General features: G+C 42.8%; 1 protein-coding gene across 2 annotated transcripts in view; it reads left to right on the forward strand.

Moving 5' to 3' along the window:
* GALNT14 (polypeptide N-acetylgalactosaminyltransferase 14) overlaps positions 1 to 15403 on the forward strand; it is a 1097368-nt gene that overhangs the window by 1024065 nt on the left and 57900 nt on the right. The window lies entirely within an intron of this gene.

Below are 15403 nucleotides of genomic sequence, written 5' to 3' on the forward strand. Positions count from 1 at the left end.
AATCAACGTAATTATGGAAGAATATCAGACATTGCAGGAAGGAGCAGACCTTGCAATATTATCCATGTGGCTGAGAGGTCAATATAGAATGTAGAATGTAGTGAAGTACTCATTAGACAAATACGGCCTATGCCCACGTTAACCTTACAATTAGAAGTTGTTATACAATAAGACTCATAGGAGGCAAAAGCCTATATGTGAGTTCATATTTATAAATCCCACCTCAGAACAAGGAACTTGCACCTTTGGAAGAAGACTTGAAGAGACCTGAGAATGGCAATTCAGCCTAAGCCCTTAAAATGATTTGATTGAAAGATTCTGACTTAAATGTAGTTATTTCAGATTTTCGTTGAAGACCACATGGGAGACACTAAGAGTGAGCATAAGGTGGTGGTGGGAGTTGGTGGTTTTTGTGGATACATCTGGAGAGCACTGTGACCCTAGGTGTGTATTCTTTCACCAAGCTCATCTTTTTAGTACTGCATTATCATTCTCCTCCAGAGATCAAATGTTTCCCGCTTCAAAGTGGAGTATTTCTACAACCATAAAGTTTAAAGTTGCATGTGGCATCAATAGATTGCCATCGAATGAGGATACGGACCGGGGTAAGGGAGTTAAGATGTCAAATGCTAGTCACGAGGAAGGCAGCTATAAGGAATGCAGATGTCAGTTGGGATTAGGGGACCTTTGGTAATCCAGTGAGAGCAGATTTTGCACTTTCATGTCTATATAGAACCAGTGTTTTGGGCCCACAGTTGGTGAATGTCACCTAGTAGAGATGTTTGCACTTAAGACGGGCAGCAAACTAGTTAGTTTGCAAGTAATATATGGTCAAGAAATGTTGTGTTAAGGTCAAGATATGGGGCAGCAATACTTGACATAAAACCAATAATCTCCTGTCTGTAGTGCAGTCTACCCACAAGAGACCAATATCACTGAAAGAAGTTGACTCCCTGATCAGGGATCCAGTTTCCTCTAGTGTGTGGGGTGTTGCCATTAAGGAGTTAGAAGTACCTGACAGATAAGCAGTGAGCACCTTTGTATAAACTAAGCATTCATAAAATTCAAGGAAGAGAAATTAGAATTTTATTATAATAGCAGAATGTGATAGGTTAGTAGCGCTGTGAGAATAGTTTCAAGAAATCTTAATACAGTTTAAGGTGATGGCACCAAATATGCGCCACTGAAAGTTTTACCAAAGAATATTTTCTCCGGAGACAGAGGTTTACAAGGAATAGTAGCCCTCCATCCTGGTGAAGGTAGGGGGAGTGGCAGGCAATGTATCTCTTGTGCGTCAGAATAAATCAGAGGGATTAGATGAAATAAGAAAAGAGCCCCTCACAATTATACAGTGGTCTACATTGGGCTAGTACTAAAAGCAGAGAATACCCCGCCTTTTTTGCACCTCACATAACCCTTTTCTAATATCCAAGTTGACTGTAGGGTGCAAAATGTTTACACGTGATTTAGTGTGCTGCAAAGCATTTTAATACACAAAGATTGTCCTAAGTGTTCGGGCAAGACAGGACAATTTGGTTGCATTGGCAAAAGACATCATATTCCCTACCATGGACATCTGTCCCTCTGCTGAAACATTTGTACCCTGACAAGGAATTGTTTTTACAAATCCCTATGGTGTCCATAAGCATAGGCTTATTTTTGCACCGAGGCAAACACAGAGGTGGTGGATGGAATGCTTTCAAAGGTATCAGCCACTGCTAATCGCATAGGCCACATTCTAGCCCATCATATTTAGTCCACTATGCATCTTTAGATAAAGACGCCTATCCAGAAAGGAAAAATTGCATTTTGGTTACTGGTTTATAATCAGATGGCCTGATTCGCAAAGAAATTAAAACATAATCGCCTTTCACAAATTTTCATGTGCGTGTAAAGTTTTACATGTGTGTCTATTTATGAAAATACCTTTGAACATCATGTGGCAGATCTCCATAAATTCATGTTAAGCCTGAAGACACGTTTATGTGTGACACGTTGTGAGTGTGGACATTTTGCTGTAAGCTACAAAGACAAGAATTGCACTCGTTACAATAAAACTACAATACCCTTTGGCTGTTTTGTTGGCGCTAAGCCTGCTGGGCATACTGGTGGCTTTTTGGCTGAAGTCTGACTTCCTTGCAGGAAGGTAACAGGGTCAGGTTCGGACAATCGACATTTCGAGCACTTTCTTTGCTGCACTTTTGTGAATCAGTTACCTTACTGTGAGCTTCGTGGCTGTTGTTGGCATTTGCATTTACCACCCTTAACCACTGCCAATGTTTTGCATATGCAAAAGAGCTAACATTATTCCAACCCTTCAATATTCCGCCTACTCGGTCATCTTTATATTTTGCACATGCATAAGCCATACATGAGTAGTCTAAGCATGCACAGTGTAAAGTTACACAAGAACATTTTGATGGCTGTCAGGAATTATCTGCTAGTTGACCATGTTGCACTGCATAACAGGCCGCAAATGAGTCAAGAGATTATGGGGCCAATTCACAAACGAATTTGAGTATGGGAAGTTGTAGTACACACACTATTACCTGCCCTTTCATTTATACCAAGAGTGTATGGATGTCCCCTGACCATTTCCATGTTATTTCCTTTGTAGATGCTTGGGGGCCAGTTCTTCAAAGACCTGTAAGCGTAGGTTAAAGAGCACTTCAGAAATAGAAACTCCAATATCCACTGGTGAATAAGCTCCATTCAGTCAGACACTTTGTGGTGAAACTCCCACGGGTCCTTCCACGCTTCATAATTCGAATGAGATGTATTTGTGGGGAGGCAGCTCATTTTCAATCGAGAATGCTGATTTCTGTCTAGCAAAATGTGTCCCACAGCTATTTTAGAATAAGCACATTGAAAAAGCATATTTATGTTCTGATTACACCTATATTTTATAATATTTTATTTAACAGATTTTGTATATTTTATAGTATTCTAAATTGATGACCGTCCAGACACACTAGGGGGCATATTATCAACGGCCAGCTATCGCTGAATTATTATCGCCATGATAACGCTATATTTACAACGCATAGCGCTATGGCGATAATATTTCAGCGATAGCGGTGTTTTCAATGGAACATCGCTGGTTTTACAGCGATGTTCCATTGAAAACAGTGATAACATTGCTGATAGGACCCTGTGGTCCTATCAGCATAATCCATATCCCATTAAAAGTATGCCTTAGTCAGGAATTTAACAGGTGTTAAATTCCTGAGTTAAGGCTGAGGTAGCGTGATTTTTTTTATCGATGCACCTCCTTGTTAATATCGCGAAGCTGACTTCACGATATTAACATGTGACCACGCCTCCGTGTAGCCGTACGTGACCACGCCCCCCCCCGACGGCAATGGCGATAGTGATGCAGCCCTGGCGTCCGCGGTAACGGCTGAAAAACCAGCCTGAAAGAGCCGAAACCGATCCGACGAAAGTGTTTCTTGTGTTCCACGGCCAGCAGCGGTGCGCATTTGGAGCAGATCTGAAAGAACAACATTTCTGCACCTTCTTTCCAGCCGGCGGTGGTGCGAGAGGAGGAGGAGGTTAAGACCAGCAACAATATTGTGCTTGAACCTGGTGGAGAAAGAAGAGGATGATGGATAGCAGCAAAAGAGAGGCGAGGTGAGGTGAGGAGGCCTGCGAGGCGAGGTGAGGAGCTGTAAGTTAATATTGAAGGAGCAAGCAGTGGTGACAGTTTATCCAAGTCCCCGGTGATCGTCACCCCCCTCCCCCTCTAATGGGGAATGCAGACTGATTGAGATGCAGGTAGTTTGACGTTCCACTGATGCACCAGCGAAAGAAGGAATACTAAAATACTTAAAGAAACATTTTAAGAACGAAAATTAACTGTCCTTTCTCGTTCTGTTCTGGCATTGTGGCAATTTGGTGACTGGATCGAAATTAGCAAGGCTTTCGCCGGACGAGCAGCACACCGCACATAGCTCTTCACGGCAGCTGCAGCGATTATTGGCTGTGGTTGATCCTGGTTGCTTTCGACACCGGTGCAGACGTCTCAGCGAAAAAGGGGAAAAAAGTGACTTTAGGCCATTATAAAATCTGTCGGTCTGAGCTTTTAGAGATGGGGAAGTTATTGAATACCCGCCTGGCGAAAGCAAAGACCAATCGACTTCTGGCTAGAGAAGCAAGAGAGGCTAAAAAGGCAGCCCGCTTAATCAGCGTAGAAGGTGCCTCGCCCTCTCCACCTTCTCATTTTACAGACTCTACGGCTGAGACCTCGGAGGGGGAAATAGAGGAAGAAAGTTCAGCAGTTGATAGGCAACAGCTAGCCTCATCAGATCAGAGTGCTGTTAAAAATTCAGAGCTTACAAATACTGCAGCCTCTTTGATAAATCTGCAAACAGCCCACAGAAAAAATCTAGAGATAAAAGTGGTAGGAGAGCGACCAAGCAATTTCCACTCTTTCAGAAAAAGCTCATCAAAGATATTGACAGTCTTCAACCCCCTCAATCGCTTCATGAGCCCACGATTTCTCTAGATCCTGCTTTTGCTATACTATCAACCGGGTTAATTAACTCCGCTCCATCTAGTGTTCGGATTTTACAGCTATTTCTCAGAGTCAAGATCTTAATGGTGCTCCTCAGGAGTTAGGGAAGGGTTTAAGCTTGGAGCAGAGATTCGATAAAACTGTGGCCCAAGTACATCCGGAGGAAGAAGTTCAGGAAGGGGGTTCAAGATCTTCCCCACCTTCCCCAGGGGCCACAACTGTAATGTCACCCACTCCCAACATTAATACTGTTCTGGAACCTAATCGATCCATAGATTTGACTGGTGATTTTCAGATCAGTGTTAAGGACATGTTAAATTTGATTCTAGAAGAAATCCGAGATATGAAAAAAAATCAGAAAGCGGAACTGGACTCCTTGAATCAACGTCTGGAGAAGATGGAAAATATTATGGGCAGTCTTCCTGTTAAGCTCCAGGAGGCAGAGGAGAGAATTTCCGTATTGGAGGACCAGTTAGATAAAATGACAAAAGAGGTTCAAGTCGGAGCTAATAGCAAACAGGCGCTGGAATCTAAGTTGGAGGAGTTGGAAAACCATTCACGTAAATCTAACCTCCGCCTAGTAGGCGTTCCTGAAGGATTAGAAGGGTCGCAAACTTTAAGCTGGGTCAACACCTTCATTAAACAAAAAGTTATTCCGGACTTCCAGGGAGACCTTACAATTATGAGAGCCCATCGCGTTCCAGCTCATCCTTTCCCTAACTCAAACCTTCCACGCACGATCCTGGTCAACTTTGCAGATTTTCGAATAAAGGAAGCAGTTCTTACAAAGGCTATTCAGCAGAGACAATTCCCAATCAACGAGACTACTAAATGTAGAATCTTTTCGGACATGTCTGCCGCTGCTGCCCGCCGCAGGAAGGAATTTGTAAAAATGTTGCAGTTATTTAAGGCAAAGGGGGCACAAGCTTCAATTGCACAACAATGCAAATTGCGAGTATTAGTGAAGGGAAAGATTTTTTTGTTTACGGATGTTGATGAGGCACAGGGTTTTCTGGAGAAGATTACGAGGGATTAGAGTTGTGTTAGGTTGATATCGTCAATGTTCTATAATTGCCCTTTTTTGCAGGATACATAGTAATATATAGTAAAATAATAAGAGTAAATTCGATATAAGGCTCGCTATGTTAGGAGAAAATTTAAAATTTATTTTTCCCCTTTTTTTCTCTCTCTTTTCCCTTTTTTTTTTTACTTTTTTGGTTTAGGGAGATTAATTTAGAGGGCCTTATCACAATTGCAAGGTTCGTCAGAAAAATTTAATTTCGGAGGGAAAAAAAAGCAATACGTATTACAGTGCTGAGGGGTGGGTAAGGGGTAGATTCACCGGGTGTAATAACATGACACCCAAATTGAGTGGGGGTTGGGGAAAGTGGAAGGAGTGGTGGAGGGGGGATAGTCTACTTTTCTGGGGGTGGGATGTGGGATTAAAAAATAGGGAAAATGCAACCGGTTGGTTCAATGATTGGTTGGTTATTGCATATGTCACATTGGCCTTTTTCTTCATGGAATGGTACATCGATTGGTTTTTTAGATTTTTCTTTTTTATGTTTCCTGTTTAAATGGCTAATAGGTTAAAAATAATTTCGTTTAATGTTAACGGCCTGAATAATCGGAAAAAAATGCGGGCTATTGAAGCATGGTTAAAAACAGAAAATCCAGAAATTATTTTGTTACAAGAAACTCATATCTCAACTTTAAACATTTCTGAATTTTTAATGTTTAAAACCTGGGCCAGTTACAGGGGCTTTTCATGTGCCTCTGCATCCCATAGAGGGACTGCTATATTTATAAGAAAAGGCTTACAAGTAGAGTGTATCAAATCGGGTAAGGATCCATCTGGGAGGTGGTGTTGGGTGACATGTTCTTTTAGATCCAAACCATGCCCTCTGACTTTTGTAAGCTACTATGCACCCGTTGAAGATGACGCCAAAGCATACGATGATCTTTTTCTCTCTTTAAATCAGGTTTTAGGAGATTTGATTGTGGGCGGGGATTTTAATATCTTGATGAATCCACATCTGGATTCCACAGTCCAAGGGAAAAAGCAGACAAAGCCTAGATCTTTTAAAACACTGAAAGATCATTCGGATATACTAAATCTACAAGATGCTTGGCGAATAGCATTTCCGACTTTAAAGAAATTTACATGTGGATCAGGACGGTTTGGCTCTTCCTCACGCATTGATTTTTTTTTGATCTCTCAGAATTTAGATTTTTTTCAACAACATTTTTTTTTCAATGGATTCTCGGATCATGCAATGCTATCCCTGGAAATTCATGTGGGCCCTGGTTTAAAAACACCTAAACGCTGGGTATTTAATAAGTTCCATCTGAATGATGCCGAGTGGGTAAAATTTATGGATATTGAGATCAGACAATTTTTAATTCAGAACATTAATCCCGCAGAACCCAATATAGTTTGGGACACATTGAAAGCCTTTATTCGGGGATTAGTAGTAAGCAAAGAGGCAGTTATTGCCAAAAACGCTAAGGTGAAGAAATTAAATATTGAAGATAAGATCCATATTTGTAATGAAGCTTTTTTAAAGAATCCCTCTTCTACCACTAAAGCTCAACTTGAACAAGCCAAGCGTGAGCTTTGTACTGTATATAACACTCAAAGCGAGATTTTTTTCCAACAGTCTCAGCAGAAAATCTATGAGGAGAGCAACTTTACTGGTAGGCTGTTGGCGTGGCAGGCCAAGGAACGAGCAGATACGAATCAAATCAAAGCTTTGAATTGCCCATTCTTAGCAGGCTTTACGGAGGATCCAGGTGAGATTAATAATATTATGCTTGCACATTATCAGACCATCTATGGCCAACTTCAGTCAGTCGATGATCTGCTGTTGAAAAAGTTTCTGCTTGAAAATCCACCGCCCATGTTGATGGATATAGATAAAAATCTCATGGCCCGCTCGTTTTCATTAACAGAGTTGGAAGAGGTGATAGAGAGCTTACCTAATGCCAAAGCATGTGGCCCAGATGGCTTACCCGCCGAATTTTATAAATTTTTCTTCAAGGCCTTCGGTGAATTCTTTCTCTCCTTGATAAATTCTATGCTAGATGGGGGGGGTTTTCCAGAATCTTTTAAACAGGGAAATATTGTTAGCTTTCCGAAAAAGGGCAAAAACAAAAGGGATCCCAACTCTTATCGCCCAATTATATTGTTGAACTCGGATTACAAAATTGTCACAAAACTTCTATCTCTCCGGTTCAATGAATATGCGGCAAAATTGATACACGTTGACCAAAATGGATTTTTGCCGGGCAGACAGTTAGCTACCAACACCCATTTTCTTGCCGAAGCTTTGGATTATTTTGAAATTAAGAACATCCCCGCGCTAGTTCTATTGCTCGACGCGGAAAAAGCTTTTGATTTGGTGGTTTGGAAGACGCTGTTTTGTATTTTGAATTCTTTTAATATTCCAACGTCTTTTATACTCTTAATTCAGAATTTATATAAGAATGCAGTGGCAAATGTAATTATTAATTCAACCGTGGCAGGGTCCATTAATATTAAACGTGGCACAAGGCAAGGATGCCCTCTATCTCCAGTATTATTCGCTTTTTTTATTGAACCCCTCGCAATTGCAATACGGAACTCCCCAGATATCCTTCCTCCAATTCCAACTATGCCGTCGTTAAAACTTTATGCAGACAATATTATGCTGTTAATTAAGCCCACAATAGAAGTACAAATCAAAGTCTTCAAACTTTTTGAGGACTTCGAAGCACTAGGAGGGTATCGAATAAACAGGGCCAAAACGGAAGTTATACAATGTGGGAGAGCTGTCTTTGATTTACATCCAGATATCCAAGGCTCAGCAAATTTCAACCCAAAAAGATATCTGGGGATTTTCTATTCCGCGTCGTTTGAAGATTTATTTAAATTAAATTACACACCACTTTTAAGGAAAGTTTAGGGGTTATTGACTCGTTGGAATATGCTTCCTTTATCCATTTTAGGTCGGGTTGCTCTTATCAAGATGTCTATCTTAACATTGTTCAATTTTCTGTTTTCTTCAATACCATGCACTTTATCAAGCTCGTTTTTCTCTCAGGTTGAGTCCATGTTTACAACTTTTTTATGGGCAAAAAAACCCCCACGTTTAGCACTTGGCACTTTATATGAAGATGTAGATCAGGGAGGGCTCGCACTCCCGAATCTGAAACATTACTACGACGCTTACTTTGCACAGTATTTATTTAGGTTCAAGCCTTTACCACAAGCGCATTTTTATTGTAATTTTTTTTTAATTTAATTTGCACTGAAACTCAGGTTAATTCTCTCATGTTATTGTTTAGGTACCCAAAGCTGGTACGATATAAATGTCTCCAATGTATTTTTAAAAGACGTCAGGCCTTCTTTAAAAAATATTCTATCCCAGCAATTAATTCAGCCACCTTAATAGAAGAAATCCTCCCCTTAATAGGAATTAAACAACCTACCCACTTGACATCAAAATGGGCGGAAGTCGGCTACTTTAAAGTATCAGACTTCTTAAGGGATGGCAACTGGATGACGGTAGCAGAAATTTCTCTAGGGATTGCTACGGATTTTATTTTGGTTAACTCTTATGGCTGTCTATATAAATATCTAGTAGAAGTAAACCCCACCTCTGTTATGACCCAAAATCAGCTTGTAGAGGATTTGTTAGCCAAAGCAGTCAATAAGAAACCAGGTGCTTGGAAAACATTCCTGGCTTCTCTCAAACAACCGGATCTTGAGTCAAAAGCAATTAAGAAATGGGCTGATCATGAGAATTGTGTAGTCTCTCCTCAGATTTGGTCTACAATTAATAAGTTACATTTTTGCACGCTCAGAGGGGCCAATTGGCGTAGGATGTTGTTTTTTAGTAAGTGGTTATTGTATCGAACTCCCGCTGTTTTAGCCAGGATGTTCACTAACCAGTCTTCTCAATGCTTTCGATGCATGAATTATACACACGCCAATTGGTCACATATTATGTTGAGTTGCCCAAATATTAATATTTATTGGACTGAGGTATTTTTTTTTCTTAGAACAAGAGTGCAATATAAAGCTTGAAGTTAACAGTAGGCTAATATTACTTGGTTATGACCCAGATCTTCTCTTCTCGGAATCCATGACTAGGTTACTCTGCATAGCAAGAGCGATCGCAAGGTCACTTCTGCTGCAAAATTGGCGTTCGGATTCCATACCCTCAGCTATGAAATGGGTTCAGAAGATGAGGAGGGTCAGAAAGAGCGAATATATCTATGCTGCACACATTGGAGGCCTTAAGAAATACGAGAAAATATGGGGTACCAAGTTTGATTTTGATTATTAGCCTTGGGAGATATACGAAAGACGTGATTGAGTCAGGGGAGGCTTGAACTTTTTTTATGAATTTTACTAAAGTTGCCTTTAAGATAATTTTTTGTCTTAGATTGTTAAACAGGCTGAGGATTTGAAATATTTTGTGATCTATTAATTAATTATCTGTGTTGTAATATAATACCATGTTTTAACTCCGGTTGCAATAAAAAAAAAAAAAAGATATTAACATGTGTTGTTTTCACAGCCACGCCTCTTTTGCATCTCATTAGCGATGCGAGGCGAGGCGAGGCTGTGAAAAAACGGGCTCTACATCAAGGAAACACGCGCTAGCGTGTCCTTGATGATATTGTGATATAATTATCGCCGCTTTTCGCCCAAAAACCGACGCTAAAGCGGCGATAATTATATCGCCAGCCCTTGCTAATATGCCCCTAGGTATGGAAACAATAGAGAATTCCCATAGAAGCCCATGTTCACACCAGAACCTGGGCTTCTATCGGAATTCTCTGCGGCATATTATCAAGCCCATTATCGCCGCTTTAGCGGTAGTTTTCTGACGCTAAAGCAGCGATAATTTTAACGCTGTTTGTTTATAATATGCCCCTAAATCTGTAAAGTTTCTGATCTGCTTTGTTGATTTCATGTTACTGTTGTTGTAGGGTAAGATTCTCGTCGGTGCAAAGAGAGAAAATCAGCAAATTGTCTTGCTTCAGAATGGTTCGTTCTCGCTACCCTTGTTCAAGTGGAATATCTCGAGTATTAAACCCAGAAATAAAATGCCACGCACCTGGAGAGATGTAACACTAATGGAAAGTTAATAGCCCAGAGTGTTCCTCTAAAACCCCATTGATGCTGTATTGCTGATTTGAAATCACGCTTCATTAAAGTTGGCATTTAATGCACAGACTCGTCCTTTTGCTTCTCAACCATCATTGGAAGTACACACCGGGTGCCCTTCCCATGCATGTCATTATTTGGTTATTGTTACCAGAGATGCACGCTTTGTTTTAGCAACATCATGGCGTACTTTATTTGTCTGTGTTCTTCTTTTATTTTACTCACAACCTTGTTGACAAAGAAAATATAAAACAGGAAAATTATCTTTTCCCTTGTATATTGCCCTAAACATTGCTCTGCACATGATATCAATTTTGAAACAGCAGGTGGCCAGCTCACTGAAACCCTTTATATATTGTTAAAAGAAGCAGTTGAAATTGTTTGCACACCAAGGTAACAGAACTCTACACATCACTGACTAATGAAAATAAGTAGTCAAGCTCAAGGTGCTAGACTTATTTTTTGGGTCTGGCATGTTGCGGCTTGAGCATCTGCGGGAAATTGTCACTTTTTCATGGGACAATCAGTGCGAGGTAAAAAAACAAACAGACTTCCAATCAGAAAATAATCAAAGTTTTTACAATTGCATAATATGCAGATTCTTTAGTGTACATCTTTATACCTTCTTGTCAAAAATAGTGCGTGCACTATCTTTGCATTTATTACTTTTTCACGTGAATATTTCCTTCTGACTATTTTTGAACATTAACATGGGCTTTCTGACTGGACATTTCTAGATTCCATCATGTGATCGTGAATATCTTCATCATCGTGCCATGATGCCCCCTTTGCCTGTCCTCTGCAGTGGATGAGGCCTGCTGAAAAGGTGTGCACGTGTTCACTGCTTAGAGAATAGGAAAACATGTTCTCTGCTTCAAAAATAGGGCACTGTGTTCAAAACTGCCACGATTGTCAATGTGTCAGACTGCTTTATGTGTGCAGGTTCTCTGTGCAGCTGCACGGAGGGCAGGTATGGGAAGCAAGAGCGAAATACATATTTGATGCACCTGCTTAGAAAACAAAACATTTGATTCAAGATTGCATGAGTTCCTGGCAGGCTCCATTGAAGGATATATCCCAGGCCATATAATGTTTGTGATATTTAATTTATAACCTTTAACAATGTCATCACAACCAGATTTGCATAAGAAACAGGGGGAAGAGCTCAGTGGTGACATTAGATTACTGTTGCAACATTCATCATGACATCATTAGCTGTGAAATAGATTGCGCAAGAGCTCGTTTGCAATGCGCTCCAATGACGTACTCAGTTTGTCTGGAATCACCTCTACTACACATTGTAGGTGAAGTCTTTTTCAGGAGAAATCCCACAAAGAACACATATCCAGGCCTCTTATAATCTTCTTAGGACCAGGTACTCTTTTGTGTGGCTAGTCATGACAGGGAGAGTGTAATCTAGTCCATTATAAAACAATAACATACACATTCCCCTTTCCATGAGTAGGTCATGAGCTACCCATATTCACTGTGGGCAGCTCATGATCCGCACTTGCAACTTCAGAGACTGTCCACTCTGTTCCCAAGATGGAACGTATGAGTCTCTTTGCACCTGTCAAATGAATAATCTGTTTCCTAATAAAATCTGCAAGACCTTAGTCCCATTCGGAAGCAAAAGTGGGACTTGAGCAATGCACTGCAGGAAGACTAGACTAAGGATGTTTTCCAAGATGTTCTTAGTGATGAACTAAGAGGAGTAGGTCTAGTTTTGGAGTTCGAATTCATGGGAGTATTTGTACAGCTGTGAGAATGACCAGCTTTGTAGATTATGGGTGCATGGACCACTGGGATAGTTCTGAGGGTCCAACATATCTACTGTGGACATGAGGTGCATCCTTTTGTTACAACACTGGGAATGCCATCTATTTTATTCAGATTTTACTAGATCTCAACACCAATGGCTAACTGGGTAACCAATTGGAACACTATGCTTGATCTACAATAATTTAGGAATCCAAGAGAAAACAAGACTTTCCTACAAGCTGCTCTGAAGCATTCCAATCTTCTGGTGAGTGTTCATTGCAGTTATCTCTTCCTACCTCAACATCTGCTTTTGTTTTGTGATGCAGGATGGTGTTTCTAGCCTCATGCAATACAACTAGGCTAAACTGGCCCATGCTCTAGGCCGTGAAGCCATCTTTCTTCTATTAAACTTGGAAAGTGCAGTATGTCTTGAAACAGAGAAATTCTCTACTTGAATGTAAACGTTATTTTTGACAAGTTAGTACTGGGCATTGCTTACGGACTTATAAGTTGTGAAGATTCTTCTTCAAGTGAAAGAAGTGTACTGAAGTCTGAGGAGAGAGTCCTAAATATGTGAGGACTTTTTCCAAGGTGTTACTGCTAACAGAAATGATTTAAAAAAGTACACTTTCTCAAATACCTCCTCTGGAGTATCGGCAGTAATCTGAAAACTCTCTTCCTAAAAATATGGAAAACTGCAGACTCCGTTTTGACCCCATGTTTTTTTTTTAACTAAGCTTGCTTGGGACTGAATTGGAAGACACTGTGAGGTGCCAGAGGATTGCTGTGCTGGCAGGGATCTGCCACTGGAACTTCGTCTGTTGTGGCGAACTACTAGAGGGTCTGTCTCTATGTCTACGGACCCTGTGAGCTGGCGTACTGCCTGAGACTGCATGCCCCAGTGCTCTCCAAGGAGCCCAGCACGAGGGGACTGCCCCAGGGATGGAGAAACCATTACGGTGGTGAGCGCCTCTTGTTGCCTGCAATTGTTCCCGTGGTCAAGTGCAGGCGAGGCACTTTGTTTTCCTCGTTGCCAAGTAGCGCTGTGATGTCCGGTGCCCAAAGAGGGGGGCCTTATCAGTGTTGCCAGGGAGGAGCACTTTTTATTGCCTTACAGTGGGGGCAGCATCACACTGTCTTTGTGGCCAAGTAACGTGAGGGGAGAGCGGAGGAGAGCAAAGGGCTCTCCCTCTCCCCCACGTCATAGAGGAAAGGGCCCAGCTGTAGTTGAGGGCTGGGCCGTGGAGAGCGGAGTCTTCGTAGACTTTGCTCCGGATGGTGCTGGCCGTCGTCACTTCTTTTATGACCTGCTGTGGCAGCACCACATACTTACAGGCAACCCCTGAGTTTACAGAGTTCAGGCGCCAGCCACGGGTGGGCTGTGCGTCGCAGTGAGGAGGCGGCTGCAGGGAGGACCTGGCGAACAAGTGTATGGAGCCGACCGGAATTGAACTGCAGAACTCTGCCGGTAAGGGCATTTGACAGAACCCTGCAGCCCGGTCAGACGCGACCTCGGGCTGGCCCCACTCTCGCCTTGAGCTATTTTTGCAGCAGCTGCATCATTCATCCGTGGGCAGCTGCTGGCCTGAACCACAGTGACCATGGTTGCAATACAAACTCTACATTTAGACAAATCACGTGTTTTTTGGATTTCTCCCGAATTTTTCATTTTTTCTAATTGTGTACTCCTGCTACAGCTCTGACACCTAGGAGTCTTGTGTTGTACTTTGCCTTGCCAATATGGAATCTACCTTTGACCTAAATGACCTGTTGAACTACAGTCTGGAGGAGCTAAAGGGGTTCTGCGGGGAGAGGAACATAGCAGTGAGTTGGGCAGACACTCAGCTATCCCTTCCGAAAGTCATGTTCAAGCAGCAAGAGGATGAACGGAAACATGATTACTCTGGGTGGAAGGGTTCCCAGTCCGCATACCAAAAGGGTTGTGGTTTTGAGGGTGACCATGAAGAGTCTGAAGAGGAGGAAGGAAATGACAGGGCGGGGACACTTTAGATAGTGTGGACCCCGTAGAGCGGGAGTCCCTTGCTGGATCTATCAATCAATCAATCAATCATAGCATTTGTATAGCGCGCTACTCACCCGGAAGGGTCTCAAGGTACTTGGGGGAAGGGGTCCGCTACTGCTCGAACAGCCAGGTCTTGAGTTGTCTCCTGAAGGCGAGGTGGTCCTGGGTCAGCCGGAGGTGGATGGGGAGGGAGTTCCATGTCTTGGCCGCCAGGTAGGAGAAGGATCTGCCTCCGGCGGTGGCTCTTCGGATGCGTGGTACGGTTGCGAGGGCAAGGCTGGTAGACCGTAGCTGGCGGGTGGGCGTGTAGAAGGTCAGGCGGTCGCTGAGGTACTTGGGGCCCAGGTCGTGGAGAGACTTGTGTGCATGGGTGAGGAGCCTGAACGTGCTCCTCTTGCCAACGGGGAGCCAGTGCAGGTCCCTCAGGTGGCCGGAGATGTGGCTGCGTCGGGGGATGTCCAGAATGAGTCGGGCGGAGGCGTTCTGGATGCGTTGGAGTCTTTTCTGTAGCTTGGCTGTGGTTCCGGCGTAGAGGGTGTTTCCGTAGTCCAGTCGGCTGGTGACGAGGGCCTGGGTGACCGCCTTCCTGGTTTCGGTCGGGATCCATCGGAAGATCTTGCAAAGCATGCGAAGGGTGTGAAAGCATGATGAGGATACGGCGTTGACTTGTCTGGTCATCGAGAGGGAGGAGTCCAGGATGAAGCCCAGGTTGCGTGCGTGGTCTGTTGGCTTGGGGGTGGTGCCCAGGGCTGGGGGCCACCAGGAGTCGTTCCAGGCGGAGGGTGATGGTCCCAGGATGAGGACTTCCGTCTTGTCTGAGTTCAGTTTCAGGCGGCTGTTCTTCATCCACTCGGCGACGTCTTTCATCCCTTCGTGTAGGCTGGTTTTGGCGGTGTTGGGGTCTCTGGTGAGGGAGAGGATCAGCTGGGTGTCGTCGGCATAGGAGATG

Source organism: Triturus cristatus, chromosome 6 (genome assembly GCF_964204655.1).
Source record: "Triturus cristatus chromosome 6, aTriCri1.1, whole genome shotgun sequence".
NCBI lineage: Eukaryota > Metazoa > Chordata > Amphibia > Caudata > Salamandridae > Triturus > Triturus cristatus.